Source organism: Pelodiscus sinensis, chromosome 5 (genome assembly GCF_052426305.1).
Source record: "Pelodiscus sinensis isolate ZL-2025 chromosome 5, ASM5242630v1, whole genome shotgun sequence".
Classification (NCBI taxonomy): domain Eukaryota; kingdom Metazoa; phylum Chordata; order Testudines; family Trionychidae; genus Pelodiscus; species Pelodiscus sinensis.
In genome coordinates this window covers 42246771-42264241 of record NC_143056.1, presented here as the reverse complement: position 1 = coordinate 42264241, position 17471 = coordinate 42246771, and the positions used below count along the sequence as shown (strand labels likewise).

Below are 17471 nucleotides of genomic sequence, written 5' to 3'. Positions count from 1 at the left end.
AGCCATTCCCTTAGCTAGACAGGCAGGAGGCGGGGGCGAGTGGCAGGGCTGGATTGTTTCTGCGGCATTAGTGCAGAAAGGAGGAGCTGAGGGGGCAGAGCGCTCAGGGCTCCCTGCGGCCGATTGTTTGCACCACAGGGTTTGTGCCCCCTTGTCTGCTCATGTCAAAGCACAGAAGCATCTCAGATGCCGTAGGGCCGTGGGGAGGGGTGGGAAATGATTGCACAGCGCGGATCATTACACACTTCCAAAGCCGCCGAGGCGGGGAAAGAAACGAGCTGAGCTGATGTGAGGTTTCGATTGCTGATGCTAAAAGGGAGGAGCCCTTTATATGTGCATCTGGTACTTTGCCGACGATCCCTGCGTGGGTTTGTTGTGGTGCCCCGGGCTGTTTGCATAGGCTGATGTAGTGAGCCCCTGCCCCTTGGCAGGTCCGCTTAGCTGGTGAGTGCTGCTGACTTGGGAGGGAGGGGCAGAGATGATGTGACTCCCTTGTGCAGCGGTAGTTCGCAGACGGTCCCTTAGCAGGTGGGGCTGGCGTTCTGCTGCTGCTGCTGGTGGTGAGAAGGACCGAGATCTCAGCTACCCTCTTGCAGGTAGGGGACAAAAGCCTTTCATCTCTCCCTTCATCCCGAGCAAAGGAGGACATCGGCACCAGCCTTTCAATGCCCGAGGAGAGAGGGTTTGAGAGGAGCAGCTCTAAGATCACAGGGCAGGCTGCCTTTAATTGACCCTACTGTTTGTTTCCTGGGCTAGTCGCTGGAACATGCAGTATTGTCGTTTCTTGCCCAAGGGGAGGTGAGCGGGACTAGAAGTGGAGGAGCTTGATGGAGGGGGTACCGTATAGTTAGGAGAGGAGATGTTCTCTTTGCTCAATGTGGATGTGTCTTCTCCTGTGTCTGTTATTTTTAGCTTCTAAAACTGTGTAGAAAACGGGTCAAAATTGGTCTCAGACTATTAGATCGTGTGGAACAAATCTGATATCTAATGCTAGGGCAGCTTGCCCTGGTCAGAACGACCTCGTGGAACAAGTTGCATTTAAAACAAGGGGTGGGGGAAGAAGTCCTAACAAAAGAGAAAAGAGAGAGAACTGGAATCTCTGTGGGTCCCCCTAACATTTGGTTGGAAAATCCTGACTGTAGATGGGGGAAGCATCTCTGTGGATCTTTGGCTGTTGGAAGGGAGCTGGAATTATTTTCAACAGGAAAAGTTAGGTAGAACAAAGCCCAGAAAAAGTACTTATATGACATGCAGTTTATTTCTCCTGCTAAAGCCCTGCCTTTACAATGTGGCTGTCATTTCTACACCTACCCATTCTTCTTCAGAAGTTCATTTTAGGCATCCTGAGCAACTTCTATGACTTATTGCTACTCCTCATCCTAGTTCCACGTTTATCACAAGGAAGCAGGAGGGAGGGGCAGTGTATCTGTGATGTATATTAACATTTGGGGTGATTTTTACATAATTACACTCTTATCTCTACTCTTCCGTAGGGTGGTGATGATAACATTAATACTGTACTTATAGAGCTTTGTAGTCTTAGAGTCCAAAGGACTTGGTAAAGGCAGGTGAGCAATGGTGTCACAGGTGGGGAAACAAAGGCATAGCCAGGTGATGGGACTTCTCTGAAATCACACTATAAAACAATGATAGAGCCAGGCATAGCACTCCCAGCACTCCAGTCTCTTGACTCCCAATATGAGTCCTTATACATTGGACTGTGCTGCTTCCCCCTTGATTGGAGACAAAATGTCATGCTGCCTCCCCTGTACCATTCCATCGCTTGTTGTCAGTTTTCCACATCATCATGGCTTCAAAATCCTCCTCCCTGGAGCTGTGCCTAGTAATAGGGGAAATGCCAGGAAATGCTTCGTACTGGCAATAAAAAAAAGACCATTCTACCTCATTTCGCATAAAAACACAGGAAGAGGGAGTACACTGACAAACTGATGACCCCAAGTGAAAGTAGCTGTGGGGCTGAGATGATCTAATGCTCTGGCCAAGCTGCTCACTCATGGCTCATGACCTCATCTAAAGCTGTCTATAGATACATAACTTTGCTGTCTCCTTTGCTTGCTACCTCATTCTGTGTAATGAGTGGCTGTGTAACACTGTGTATTTATAATGTATGATTGTTTGCTAAGAGATTATTACTGAGGAGGTTCAGTCTTGTCTGGTCCACGGTCTGTCTGTGTGGATATATCTCCTTTCAACTGTTTGATGAAAATCTCACTAAATGATCAATACCCCTCTGTTCTTACATTCCAGACAGTTCCAGCAGGGAATGGTGTGAGTGTCTAGATATAGATTCTCTCTGCAAACTTGGCAATTCTGCCTGACTGGGGCGGAGGGGGAAAATTCTACCTAAAATCAAGCTTAGAGAAGAAGTTAGCACAAATAGCGGCATTCCCCAGGGACTCAGCTAGGGAAGTGATTCCCCTCCTTGAAACATGCAGAGGATGAATGATGATGTTCCACTCTAGATGAGGCTGAATTTCTGTGGGGTTGAGTGACTCCTAGGTTTGTGTCATGTGGCATGAGGGGTGCTGTGGAAGAGTGCATGGCTTTTTTTGTTATTGGAGAAAACACAGGATAGGAGTCAGTCAGAAAGGAGTATGATGGAGAGTGACAGCCCACAGAATCATGAGGTGGGGACAGAAAGGGTATGTCTACACTATGGGACAAGGTCAAATTAAGATATGCAACTTCAGCTATATTAATTGCATAGCTGAAATCGACGTACCTTAACTCAACTTTTGGCACTGGGTCTACACAGCAGGAAGTCAAAGGGAGAACACTCTCATTCAACTACCCTTACTCATCATGGAAGCAGAACTACTAGCATCAACCAGAGTGCCCCTCTCAGTTTGAATTAGTGTGTCTTCACTAGGACCCGCTAATTCAAACCCTGGAAGATCGACAGCAGCAGTTTCAGTCTTCTCTGTAGCGTAGACCTACCCGGAGATCCTTGCTGGGCCACTGCTATCTTGCACGTCCTCAGGCTGACATGTCTGAACTGGCATGGTACAGGGTGGATGAAAGAGTGGGTGGATGGACATGAGGAAATCTCTCAAGAAGGAACTCCCTTAACTTGCTTCAGGGGGTAGCCGAGTTAGTCTGTACAGGAAAAAACAACAGATGGTCTGGTAGCACTATAGACTAACAAAACATGTAGATGGTGGTCCAGAATACATCCTTGTGCAAAGCAATGCAAAAATCCAACACTTTAACATTTTTCATTGACAGCCAAAACACATTCTTTAGCCTCTCTGCAATTTTGATTCTGTCTTACTTGTGTAGCAGTATCTTGGCCTTTGTGTGACCACAGTATGACCATATCTGAATGCATGTAAACCCTTTATTTAACATGATACAACTTGACACGTCTGTGGTATGTTCTTATCTTCAAAGATATTCACAAATATTAATTAATCACCAACAAAGATTAATTAAACACATACAAAGATCCTGCAAAGAGAGATTATAACAACAGCCCTAGTGGTCATTGTTAGTTATTACATACACATAGCCAGAGGTGTGCATGGTGCTTTACAGACAAATAAAACATGAGGCTTTAGCTCCAGGAGCTTCCAGTTTCAGTTAAACAAAGTTAGATTTGAGATGGTCTCCCCCTCTAATAGAAGGAGAAGCTGTCAGTGTTTTTCAGTATTACCCCATTTCTCCTTGAAAACACACCCTTCCTTATGCTGTTTAAAAAAAGCTATTACAGAGATAGAGAGAACTTTCTAACACCTGCAACTGAAATAATTGATATTAAACTAATCAGTCACTCACATTAACTCTTCTGAAAATATCATTCTTCTCCTGGTGGAAGAGCTAACTATTCTATATGAATCGTATAAACAAAATTGCATTTTACATTAATGAGTCTTGTCTTCCTGGGAGCACCACTTCTTTACATTAAACATTTACAGATATTAAACTTATGTCTTGTACCTTCATATGGAGAAAAACAGCATCACTTATTAGAGAGGCCTGAGGAAAAGCAGGTTTGAACAATTTTAGATTCTTACAAGACTTAGATTTGCATTGGTTCTAAGTAGCTCATAATTCCCCAGTTCAAAAAAGTCTAGAATAAGTTTACTTATGACTTTTGATAAATGAAGCCTTTGCTTGTTAAGCTCTGTAGAGATAATGTTTATAGCTGACTAGAGCAGGGGTGGACAAAAGCTTCTCAGTAGGCTGGATCCGGCCCACACTTGGGCTTTGATCTGGCACATGAGGCAATTACAGGCCCCATCCCCTACACAGCCGCTGCAGAGGAGGCAGCGCTGGGGCTGAGGCGCCTCAACAAGGCCAGCTCCGGAGGCACTGCTTCCATGGCCACGCAGTCTGGGGCCGGCCCTGGAGGCTGGAGGCGCCACTTCTACAGCTGTAGCAGTGCATCCGGGGCCGGCCCTGGGCCACTGTCCCCTGAGGCAGGTCTCGTGGCCGTGGATGCAGTGCCTCTGGGGGCGGCCTGTGGCTGTGGCACCTCCAGGGCCTGCCCCAAGCCACGTAGCCACCTTACTGGCACCTCCGGGGCCTGCCCCGGGCCACAGCACCTCCAGGGCAGCTGTGGCTGCTGTCCCCAGAGGCAGGTCTTGTGGCTATGGCAGCAGCGCCTCCAGCCTCCGGAGCGGCCTGTGGCTGCTGTGCCTCAGGGCCAGCCCTGGACCTCATGGCTGCGGCAGTGGTGTCTCCAGCCTCCAGAACTGCATGGCCGTAGCAGTGGGACCTCTCTCCAGGGTGGCTGGGACAGTGTGGCTGCAGCTGTTGCTGCAAGGGAGCACAAAGCCAGGTAAGGTTCCCCCTCATACCCAGAATCCATCCATCCCCACCCCAATCCCGTCACTTCCCTCCCCCCAAGACCCAGCAGTCTCAGCTTGCTCCGAAACCATCCCTTGTTCTTGCACCCTCTCTCCTGGCCACACATTGCACCCTCTCTTGTTCCTGTTCCCTCCCCCTGGCCAGAAATCCTAGTCCCAGCCTGCTTCTGCACCCCAGCTCCCTCCCAGATCCTGCATCGCATCCCTATCCTACTTGCTGGCAGCCCTGTCTCATGCACTGTACCCCTCCTTTTTGTCCCTACCCCACAGCCTGAGAAGGTCCATAAAATCCACTAACTCCAGAACCCCAGAAAAGTAAATCTGGTCCATGGGGAACCCAGAACCTCGGTCCCCCCCCCCATTCCTTTGCCCTCACCTCGTGCAGCTGGGGCACCAGAGGGGTGAGGTGTCTCAGTTGGGGCCACATCAGTGAGCGTTGGGGGGTTTTGGAGAATATTTTGCTTCTCACTTGTGTGGTCCCCAACTGATTTTTTTTTTTTTGTGGGCCTGTGACCCCAGACCTGAAAAGGGTTTCCCACCTCTGCCATAAATAAAGAAAACATTGAAACCTTTTCTGTTGGACATAATATTTTACCTTAATTAAAATGAAGCTTGATAAACTAACATGAGAAAGTTAAAACACTTAATCTGTTTCATAATTTAAACTGTTCTTACTACCTGCAGTTGGTTCAGAAAATAAGGTCACCATAACCAGCAGGGTAGTTCTCAACCCCTCCCCTTCTGCCTAAGGTCATGCCCCTTCGCAGCCATATCTGAAATTTGTGAAGTGGCCCCCCTTCCAAAATTATTGCCCACCTCTGGTCTAGAGGGTGGTGGGGAGTGGAAGGTGGGTCTGATAATGGGATGTGAAATCCATCAGGACAAATGATCAGATCTTTAACGGCATTTAGGTGCCTTGAGGTGCAGGTAGGCACCCAGTGTCATTTTTCAAAAGTACCTAGATGCCTAGCCCTTTGTGAAACCAGTAGGAGTTAGGTGCCTGTGTGCTTTTCAAAATCTTACCAGGTGTCTTCCTGCATCTGTAAGGGTATGTCTACACTACCCCGCTAGTTCGAACTAGCAGGGTAATGTAGGCATACTGCACTTGCAAATGAAGCCCGGGATTTGAATTTCCCGGGCTTCATTTGCATAAGCGGGGAGCCGCCATTTTTAAAACCCCGCTGGTTTGAACCCCGTGCAGCGCGGCTACATGGGGCACGAACTAGGTAGTTCGAACTAGGCTTCCTAGTTCGAACTACCGTTACTCCTTGTGAAATGAGGAGTAACGGTAGTTCGAACTAGGAAGCCTAGTTCAAACTACCTAGTTCGTGCCCTGTGTAGCCGCGCTGCACGGGGTTCGAACCAGGGGGGTTTTAAAAATGGCGGCTCCCCGCTTATGCAAATGAAGCCCGGGAAATTCAAATCCCGGGCTTCATTTGCAAGTGCGGTATGCCTACATTACCCTCCTAGTTCGAACTAGGAGGGTAGTGTAGACATACCCTAAGTGCCTAAATACCTTTAAGAGTTTCAGGGGGTAGCCGAGTTAGTCTGTTATAGAAAAAAACAACAAATGGTCTGGTAGCACTTTATAGACTAAGAAAACATGTAGCTGGTATCATGAGCTTTTGTGGGCACAGCCCACTTCTTCAGATGACTGATTATCTGAAGAAGTGGGCTGTGCCCACAAAAGCTCATGATACCAGCTACATGTTTTCTTAGTCTATAAAGTGCTACCAGACCATTTGTTGTTTTTTAAATACCTTTAAAAATCCAGCCCCAAATCATCAGGTCACATGAAGCTCTGATTGTCACCATTAAACTGTTAAAGTACAGTTAGCAAGTGGTAACATTATTAATTTATAACTGAACTCTTCTCCCAGTTAATCGTGCCTGTAGGACAGAGTGAGCAAATACCAGTCTGCGGGCCAGATCCAGTTTGCCAGGATTAGCCTCTGGCAGGCCACTGTCGCTGTATTTACCTACACCTCCGTAGGTGCGGGCAATTGCAGCTCCTGTTGGCCGTGGATCACCATTCCGCAGCTCCCAGGAGCTAACCCTGGTGAAGCACTGCTGTTTTATTGTCCAACCCTGCTGTCAGAACTCTTTGTATTTCAGTGGTCCCCTAGAGGTCCTAGCCAAGACTAGTGTCTCGTGCTAGGTGCTGTACACACACATAGCAAAGGATTAGCAGAATGTAAACAGTTAGAATAGAAGGAGAACAGAGCCATAGAGAACAAGTGACAGGTTACTGGCAGAGCCAGGATTAGATCCCAGGTCTCCTCATTCCTAGTTTAGGGCTCTAGTTCTTAATCACACTGCCTGCTCTGTGTGCCCTGTATTTACACAATCCTGTGATCTCTGATACTCATACTCCTGTGTTTGTCACCCTCGGTTGCTGAATCTCATCTTAGGGTTTGTCTACACACAAACATTGTACTAACATTTAACTACGTTGGTATATGCAATCCCTCTAGTGCAGATGCAGTTATACTGGTGTAGCTTAGTCCCCTACCCGTATGGGAGATACTTGTATAAGCACTTTTATACTGGGATAACTTCATCTCACCCTCGCCAAATAATTATATGGGCATAAAACCTGTGTGTGGATTTTAAATCAAACTGAGAGATCTTCAGGGTAGGGATAGTTTGTACAGCATCCGACACAAGCCCAGCTGGGGCCTCCGAATGCTACCACAGTACAGATTACTACTAATAGAAAGTTCCCTTCTAATGTCTGATGATGCTGCTCTCGTAGACTCTCCCATGGCAGTCCTCTGCTGTGTAGCCCATAGGTGCATATTCGCCTTGTGCAGAGTATACAGAGAAATCCCTCAGACAAAACTCAACAGAGGCAGAGGCAGGAGCCAGGAATGTCAGGCTGAGGCAGATGTTGGAGGCTGCCACAATGGAAGTGACCTAAGCAATAAAGAAAGGGTCCAGCATCATCCTAGAGGGAAGTTCCCTGCCCTGGTGTGGGCAGCAGGGTTCATGCTAAACACTGCTGCATCTCTTTGTTTCTTCATGTGGTTTTGGTTGGCTGTAGGGAGAGTAAGGTGCTCTGAACTGCCTGGGATCAGAGAGGACAATGTAGCCCCATGGGAGGTTTCTCTACTGGCCAGAGGCTACCAAAGGCTTTATCTTGTCCATTTTATAGCCAACTCAAGATATCCAGTGAATGACCCCCATGGTGCAATTTGTAGGAATGGTCAGAAGTTTGGGTGTTTATGCAGTTCTCTCAAACTTGCAACTGTTGTGTTCAAAGATGTCCGACTTCTTTTGAGAGATTCCCAGATTTCCCTGCCTGCAGCTGGGTTGGGAATTCACTGAGAGCGAGATTAGGTGGGGTGTGTCAGTGCTTCAGTTTCTATTTTCGATCTGAACCTGAGAGGGCAGAGCTGGGCGGGAGGGAAATACAATAGGGGGAAATAACCAAACTTTTTGAATCGCACTGTGCGTGTGGGTTTGTGCTGTGGACAGTTCTTATGGCACTTGTGACCGTGCTAGTGCTCAGAACTGTCTCAGCACTTTAGTCTCCAAGAGTTTGTCTGCACTGTAATTAAAAACCCCGGCTCAACCATGTCAGCTAGCTTGGGCTGTAGAATTGTGGTGCAGATGTTTGACTGCAGGCTGGAGCCTGGGCTGTTGGACTCTGTGAGGAGAGAGTCAGCAGACACACACCAGCTGTGGAAGTTTAATTGCAATATACTAGCTAGGTATTTGCTGGAGTGGACTTAATTGGGGGGAATGGGTGCTCAGTGGCTTACATAAAGGGGGCAATCAGCCCATCAACTGGGAGCAGTAAAAGCAGGGGAGGAAGGCTGGCAAGGGCTAGGGAATAAGGATCCCAGGGTGGTGAGCTTGTGTATGCTTTTCATGGAAGAGAGAAGTTGATTTCTAATTGTGTGTTGCTGTATGAGACTGACCTAGTGGAAGGGACCAAATCAGTAACACTGCTGTTCATAAACTCAGAAGCATCCATTGGTTTTTTTTAGTGGTGCAAAGGGCAGAGAAGGGTGCCTATTACAGCACTGTTGAGACTTGTGTTTTGTTGGTCTGTTCTCTGATCACACTCATTAAGCTGATCAATCTGGCATGCTGAATTGTTACTGAGTGGTTTTCATCAAATTTTCTTAGTCTTTCTCTCCCCAGGCCCCAATACCTGACCAAGCTCTTTCTTTTCTCTTCATGTTCTTTCTGTACAACTTCTTATGTTAAAGACCAAAAAAGTGTAAATAAAACATTTAGTTACTTGCATCCTTAAACTTTTCTTTGAGGCATGTCCTTCTAAATCAGTCCAGCCCCAGAGGAGATAGTGCAGCCACTGGATGTTTGTACTAACAAGATCTTCAGTGAAATACTGAAGTTTTGAAATGTCTGAATTAATTGTTAGGTTTCAAATTAACTCACCACGGTAACACCAGTTATACCACTCATGTCTCAGTTACACCACTGCAGTTACACCTCCTGACAGCAGCTGCTTTAGGCTTTCTGTCTGTAGACTTAGACCAGAGATGTTTCACTGAATCACGAACAGTTTTTCTTCCCAATCAAAAGGGCTGAAGGTAAAGTCCTGGCCAGGCTGAAATTCTTTAGTAGTTTTGCCACTAGCTTCACTGAGGTCAGGAGTTCACCCTTATTTTGGTGGTGGTGGTTTGTTTTTTCAAAAACTTAAATTTAGCAGAAAACCGCAAAAATACAAAATCTCTTCTGAGAGACTCACTATATATATAGTACATTGTTTCCATTTGGTGCCTCTGCCTATGTTTTATTTGTGCTCCAGGGAGCCAGCATTTTGCAGTTGGGGATGGAGAGGAACTGAAGCATAGAAATATGGTTTGACTTGCCCAAGACCACCAGGTGAGTTAGTGGCAGAGATGCAACTCACCTCAAGAATTCCTGGCTACCACACTGGTGTGTTGAACACTAAATACTACCTCCCAAAAGGTGAAGCAAAAAGCATTTTCAGCTTTGTGTGTCTGTTGGGTTTGAGTGTCTTAGTCAGTCCCCAAATTAGTGCAGCCTCCACACGTTTATAAATGTTTATTTTAACACCAAATAGCTGAAGATCATTTCTCCCTTCTCTTGCTTCCTAAGATCTGAGTTCAGAGTGCTGTAATAGCCCTTTCTGCGAAAATATGAATCAAACAAGCAAGGCAGGGTGGGCAGTTTTAGGCTTGGTTGGTGCATGGGACATCATGGCCATAAAAAATGTTATGGACCTTGAACCTGGTCTCCCCCAATGAAATCTCATTGTTTGTTTGTACCCTATCCTATACAGATTTCACAGAGGAGACAAGTTTTTTTTCAAACAGGAGGTCTTGACTCAAGAAGGAGTTGCAGGGAGAAAGTCCCCTCTGGCACCAATGTTTCCTCTAATCTTTTCCATCCGTATGCAGATTTTTTTCCATCCATGTGTGGAATAATTTTATGTGTACCATCAATAGGAACAAAAAACCTACCTGTGGGCACTCTGCTACTCATCTGTGTGGCATTTGAACTTTCCATGAATGGCCATACACGTGCACAGCTTACAGGGAACACTGTTCCAGCACCCTAAACCCCTCATCCCTATCCCCACTCTACTGCCCACACCCCCAGCTGGAGTCCTCATCCCTTCCTGCACCCCAACATCCTGCTCCAGCCCAGAGCCCACTCCCATATCTGGAGCCCCATATGGAACCAAACCCCATTTACAGCCTTCACCCTAACCCCTCCTTGCTACTGCTACCACACACTGTCACTGTACATCCCTTCCATATTGGTGCATATAACAAAAGTCATTCAGCACATGGAGATAAAAAATTAGAGGAAACACTGACTGCAACCCCCCTACAATAACTTTGTGGACCCCTCCCCTCGCTACTCCTTTGAGTTAGGACCCCTCCAATTACAACACTATAAAATTTCAGATTTAAAAGTTGCTGAAATAATGGGATTTATTATTTTTTAAATCTTCTGACTGAAATTGACCAAAATGGACCATGAATTTGGTAGGGCTCTAGCAATTGTCAATTGCAGCGAGCGAAAGGCCAAAGCTGCTGCATTTGCCCTAGACCCAGGGGTGCTGGAACAATTTGTAAAGCAGGAATGCTGAAATCCATTGAACCAAACTGTAAACCCTGTCTATAATGGAAGCCACTTCAAGTCAGGGGTGCAGCCCTACCCATAGTTCCAGTAACCGTGCTTAGACACGTTAGACCTGAGCTGCCCCAAAGTCTGAGGGCATTTGAAGCTGGAATTTGGGTTTAGACTCAGCTCTAGTTTTTGCAAGTGAATCCACCGGGTAGTGCCTTTGTTCCAATTTGATCCAGCCGTAGGAGGCAAAGGGAGCAGCTGTGTCAGTAGGGTGTGATCTCTAATCCAAGTTAATGGAACTAACCTGTGTAATTGGATTTCTGTAATCAAGCATCAGTGACTGGCCTGAGGTGGGGAGGGGGTGCATATGCGCCAGGTATGCTCTAAAATATAGCCTAGGATCCAAGAGCACCTGCCATTTATTTTTACTGTTTTAAGTTGTAGGAAAGAGTTAAAAGGCACCTGCTCTGCAGCCTGTTGTCAGGTGTCTGGCCTGCTGCCTGAGCCAAAGGAAACATCCTGTACAGAGGATGCACAGTTCACCATTTGCTTAATCAGTGACAGAAATGGACTGGCTGTGAGGCATATGAATAGCAAGTTGGCAGTGCTGGTGCATTTGGAGGGTGCTCAGGGCGGGGGGGTTGGAGCAGTTGCGACACAAAAGTACCTGTAAGAAATTTAAGTGTAGGCTGGAGTTTGGGGGGCTCAGGGCAGGGGTGAGTTTTGGGGGATGCAGGAGTCAGGTCATGGGTTTGGGGGGGGTCACAGGGCAGAAAGCTAGAGGGGGGGGTGTCGGAGTCAGGGTTGGAAGGGCTCAGGGCCGGGGGTTGGAAGATGTGGAGGAGAGTGCAGGGGGGAAGGGCACTGTTTATGGAGTGGGGGGGCTGAAGTTACCCCTCCCAGATTCAGACCAGGAGGCTGCTTGCTGTTCCCCTTTTATCACTCTCAGGGATCTAGAGGAAAGCTCACCGCCATGGGTCACTGACTCCTCTGCCCCTGCACTCCCCAGCCAGGAGGGAGGGGAATGCAGGCAGGCTGTGAGCTTTCCTCTCTCTCCCTGATGGGAAAGGGAACAGCAAGCAGTGTTCCCATAGCAATCTCTGCCCTCCCTAAATGGTGCCCTGGGGAGGGGGGGGGACTCAGGGCTGGGGCAGTCCTGGATCGGTGTGGGGGCATTCCCCCAAGCAGCCCCATTAACCTGCCTACTACTTAGCATAGCAGCCTGCAGGAGAGCCCCAGGAGCCAGGCTGGGAATGCACTGTCTCTCCTCTTGCAGCCAAATATCCCAGTTGACTGGCTTCTCCTTGCCAAAGCAGTATACTGGGGCACACTGGCTTACTTTCACCTCTGGGTATAGTACTAAAGGAGTGGGATTTGGGAGAATCGTTTTCCTGAGCAACGTGAAAATGCCTTTGACACCTCCCACCCGTGTTCCCTGTAAGCTGAGCAGTTGGACTGTCACCTAGGAGAGAGTCAAATGCCACCCAACTGACTAGCAGAGCCCCCACGTTGCCATAGCTGGCAGCAAGTGTGTATACTGGCAGTGCACATAACAAAATGTATTCCACACACAGATGAAAAAAACAGAGGGAACATTGCTCCTTCCCTCCTCCCCACAGGCCTAAGTCTCTCCTTTCTTTATATGTGTCTGTTACTTTTTTGCCTGATGCCCTGCGTGTTTTTTCAGACTAAACTCTTAGGAAGTATGGGGAGTGGTTTACTGAAGTGGCTGGATTGTGATCCTCAGTGAGGTGTGAGGGCTGTGCAATTGCAGTTGCACCCTAGCTGTGGGAGGGCTGCAGGGCAGCTTAACTGTCCACTGTGCTCTGAATAAGCTGTGCTGGTAGGCATGCAAGCTTTGGGCAGCACTTTGTTTTTGTGTCCATACAGTGTGTATGTGGAAAGGAGGGAATTGGTTCTCAATTTCAGGACTCCAAATGTGAAGAAATTGTCTGATGACACCTTGTCACTGTTGAGCATTTTGAAATAGGAGCACTTAGTTCTACCCTTTCTGACCACAAGCCAAGTGGCAGCGAAACTCCTTTCATTGAATTTCAATTATTTTTAATGAAAATGTCAAACTAATATTTTCTAATGGAACATAATTAATGAGGAAGCACATATGTTGTGTCTGTTTTAGCTGTATACCTTGCTTGCACATCCCCTTGTCCTCCCCAGGCTTATTCTTCACTGTTACAAAAAAAGCAAACATGATTCTGGGATGCATTAATGGGATTGTTGTGAGCAAGACACAAGAAGTCATTCTGCTCTACTTTGCACTGATTAGGCCTCAGTTGGAATATAGTGCCCAGTCCTGGTCACCACATTTCAAGAAAGATGTAGAGAAACTGGAGAAGGTCCAGAGAAGAGCAACAAAAGTGATTAAAGGTCTAGAGAACATGAGCTATCAGGCAAAACTGAAGGAACTGGGCTTGTTTAGTTTAGAAAAAAGAAGATTGAGAAAGGACATGATAGCAGTTTTCAGGTATCTAAAAGGTTGTCACAGGGAGGAGGGGGGACATTTTTCTCCTTGGCCTCTGAGGCTAGGACAAGAAGCAATGGGCTTAAACTGCAGCAAGGGAGGTTTATGTTGGACATTAGGGAAAAGTTCCAGGGTGGTTAAACACTGGAATAAATTGCTTAGAGAGTTTATGGCATCTCCATCACTGGAGATATTTAAGAGCAGGTTAGATAGACTCCTATCAGGGATGATATAGACCAGGGGTGGACAACCCGCAGCTCTTGAACGGCATGCAGATCATTAATTAAGGAAATGCATCTCCTGCTGCTTTTGAGCCACATGCCCCGACTGTTCAGAGCCGCCCCAGCCTGCGCATGGCGCCCCAGCTCCTGCTCGCAGCCGGCCACTCTGCACATGGCGCCCCAGCGCCTGGAAGGAGAAGCGCGTGGTGGTGGCTCCGGGACCCAGGCATTAGGTTAGAGCAGAGGGGCATGCCTGGTTCTGGGGGAGGGAGAGGGCATTGGGTTAGAGTGGGAGAGGAGGGGCTGAAGCACCTTAAACTCAAAGTCTTTGTGGATGCAAAATAAGGCAGCCAACACCGATGTCAAATTAAAATTCCAGGGCAAAAAAAGAATCAGCGTGTACCTGGTTTACACTGTGTTTCTTTAAAGAAAATTCAAAGGCTATTGTTTGCCAGGCTGAAGCAATTATTCTGAGATATGAGTCTCTCCCTTATTGTTTTTGAACCTCTCATATTTGCAGTCTGGGACAGACCTGAAATTTTAAAACTATAAAAAAGCCATAATCTTCATAAGTAAAATAATGAGGAAGTCATACCAGAGATCAACAAGGCACTTCAAATTGTGCTAATTTACTTCTCAGTTCAGTTTAATTTTAAAAAACTCACAGGACGTAATAGGGCAGTAGTGCTACATTTAAAATACATGGTGGGAATGCTTTTTTTTTTTTTTAAGTGTGAGAGTATTATTGTATTTTTAAAGGGTTTTTTAATTTTTTTTTTAATTTGATGTTTATTCCTTGTCAAGTTCTCTGAAGATCTATGGACTGGCTGTGAATTTTTTAAGTGACTAGAGAATTTTGTATTGGCTTTTGTCCGAAATGTCCTGTAATGTTATTTTTATCAGTACATTTTGTACATTTTATCATTCTATAGATAGATATATAAAAATAAATATATAACATATGGCTCTTCGCACTTTATCCACCGCTATTTTGGCTCTTTGTCTCTAACTGGGTGGCCACTCCGATATAGACTGTGCTTGGTCCTGCCATGAGGGCAGGGGACTGGACTTGATCTCTTGAGGTCCCTTTCAGTTCTAGTATTCTGTGATTCTAGTACTCTGAATTTGCCACTTAAATTCTTACATAGTCATTCTTTCTTACAAATGAATTTTCAAATTCTGGACATTTGTAGATACTAATAGCTAACCCCACGGTCAGCTATTTTCTTCATGCCCCACAGTCCAGGAAAATGGAATGGTATATGCAGTGGCATGTACATTGAATCACCTTTATGAAGTATGGTCCCAGCCATGGTGGAATCATTGAGATTACCCTGAAACCAGAGACCCTCTAGACTTGGGTTGTTAGCCTCCTCATATGCAGCTAGTTGGTGGAAGACATTGCAAACATAAATGCCACCAATGAAGCACAAGTACAAGAGAGCCGCAAGGGTGAAATAAAGGATTTCTGCAGATGCGAGGGACAGAGAAGCCATTAGTAAGACGCTAAAGCTGTACATTGATCCCTTAAACCCCACCCACAGGCAGTAGTAAATGTCAGTGGTAGAGTGGCACCATCATCAGTCAACGTAGATGACACCAGCTATTGTTGGAATTCACCAGATGCAAGAATTTGGAGGTAACTGGCCCTCAGGGTTCTCTGACACAATATCAGGAAGAGTAGAGACATTAGCAAGTATGGAGAGGTTGGTCCAACAAGTCAGTTAACAATAACATTTATTTAAGACTGAGGGATCTATAAGCAAGTTCACAAGATATTAACATCAAGAATATGTTGTAACCTGAGTAGGCTCCTATACCAACATCATTGTTCACTGACTCTGGTGACATGAGGGTTGCTAAGGAAGCAGATGTTAAGAGACAGCAGAGCCACCCCTACATGTTTTGGTGCCCTACATGGCCCCTCACAGTGGGCTGGTGCTCTGTGGGGGACCACGCTCCAAACTGCTGTGGGGTCAGGCCCAGAGCTGTGGGGGGCAGGGAGGCTGCAGCAGTAGGGGTCAGGCCTAACCCCACCCTCACCAGAGGTGGCGGGAAGCAAAGCACTTGTGCCCTAGCCTGCCCACTCCCTGATCTCCCAGCCACGTCACTCAGGGAAGCAGGTTTTGAGAAGGGGTGGAACTACCCCAGCACTCACCAGCAGAGGTGAGAAGTGCATCAATGCAGCTGGTAGAGTGGACCAGGCTGGGGCCGGATTGCTCCGATTGCCCCTGCTGCCACCACTGAGTGCAAGGGTTGGGCTGACACCTGGGCTGCCACGTCCAGGCCTCCTACTAATCTCTGGACCATGTTGCTTGAGGGAGCGGGCTTGGGGGAAAGGTGGAATGTGGATGGGGTAGGAGTGGAGCATGGGTGGGAAGAGGCTGGGCAGGGTTGGAGGCGGAACAGGGAGTGCGGTGGTGTTCCAGTCCACACACTCATACAGCTGCGTAGGGCAATTTACTGCCCCAAATTTCATGGTGCCCTATCCAGCTGTGTATTTTGCATATTGGTAGGGAGAGCCTTGATAGACATACTCTACAAGAAGTCACCTACGTAGTCATTGACGGTTTCGGAGTTCTTTGGGTAATATGCTGGCCAGCAAGTGGTATCATCAAGGACTTTGTGACCAATTTCAGGGTCTCCCCTGTACATAAGCAAGCAATAGGTGATGTGTATTTTTGTCTTTGATACATACCAAGACTTCAGCACAAAGTGTGTTATGAGAGCTAGCAGAACTATAGAAGCAAGCAGCTTGTGTTAATTGAGCACGAGTACACTGCTGCCTCCCCAGAAAGTTGTCTTAATGGTAACTGACAGTAAGAAACATTTGATTGACATCATTGGCATAGACCTCATTCAAGACAAGAAGCATCACCAATGACACATTGCAAAGCACAAGCTAGTCGTCACAGTCAGAGACAACACTCCAGCTCGAGTGGTGGGGTGAGCAGCTGAGAAGATATGGCCTCCTAACATGACAAACCTGATGGCATCCCTGTACAATAAATGGTGATGGTTGCAGAAGAGAAACTCATGGAAATGTCAGTATTATCAGATAACACCAATATATTTGTCTTACTTTTGCACTATTGCCTTGAATGGGGCCTAACATCGTTAGGGAGTATAGGTGCCCCAGTCCAAGAGAGCTGTAATAAACATCCGTGCCATTGTGCAGCAACACCACAGCATTGTACCAGGGCTGCTAGCTGCTCATGTACTTTCAGCCTGATGGGCATTCGCTTCCTATTTTGTCCTTCACAAAGCACCATGTTGAAGATTCTGCAAGCTGGATAACCCCTCTTTCTGCAGGTGACATCAGTGCAACAATACCTGATGTCATTGAACAGGCAACCATATTCATGGCTACATGCTATGGACAATCAAATTGTGCACCATGTCAGAAGACCAGCCGAACTCCTGGACAGCAAACATACCACATCAACACCAAAGCTCAGCACCTTACTGCCATTAACTGAAGTACTTACAGATAGTGTAAAATGAGCACATCTTCAGGCATGTGTGTAAAAAAAAGTGCTTTGGATCCAGATAACCTGCCTACTTGACCCACTGCAGCATTTGGTTAAAATGATGATTTTCTTGAATATAAATATTTATCATTTTGAATATTTTTCACATTAAAAAGAGTAACCATTGTATCAAACAAAAGTAAGGTCCATGCTGGACTCCAAGCCCCTCCTCTTACATGTATTGTTCATTGGCACTGCAGATGTTAAATTCTTGCATTTCAGGTATTTTAGAGCAAGCTTTCCTGCCTTGATTTTGTATGCCCCAAATTATGCAAATTTACTGATTTCGGGGTGGGATGGGGGGATGAAAACACTTAGCAGAGAGAGCATCACG

At 46.6% G+C, this 17471-nt stretch overlaps 1 protein-coding gene across 10 annotated transcripts in view; it reads left to right on the top strand.

The window, feature by feature from the left end:
* The first annotated feature begins 356 nt into the window (after positions 1–356).
* The window catches only part of TMEM63C (transmembrane protein 63C), a 75683-nt gene continuing 58568 nt past the window's right edge, over positions 357–17471 (top strand). For 3 of the 10 annotated variants that reach the window (XM_014570817.4, XM_006117793.5, XM_014570816.4), the window contains exon 1: positions 451–596. The gene's annotated coding sequence lies outside the window, so the exon portion shown is untranslated. The other 7 variants (XM_075926802.2, XM_014570820.4, XM_025181991.3 and 4 more) reach the window with 4 other exon arrangements.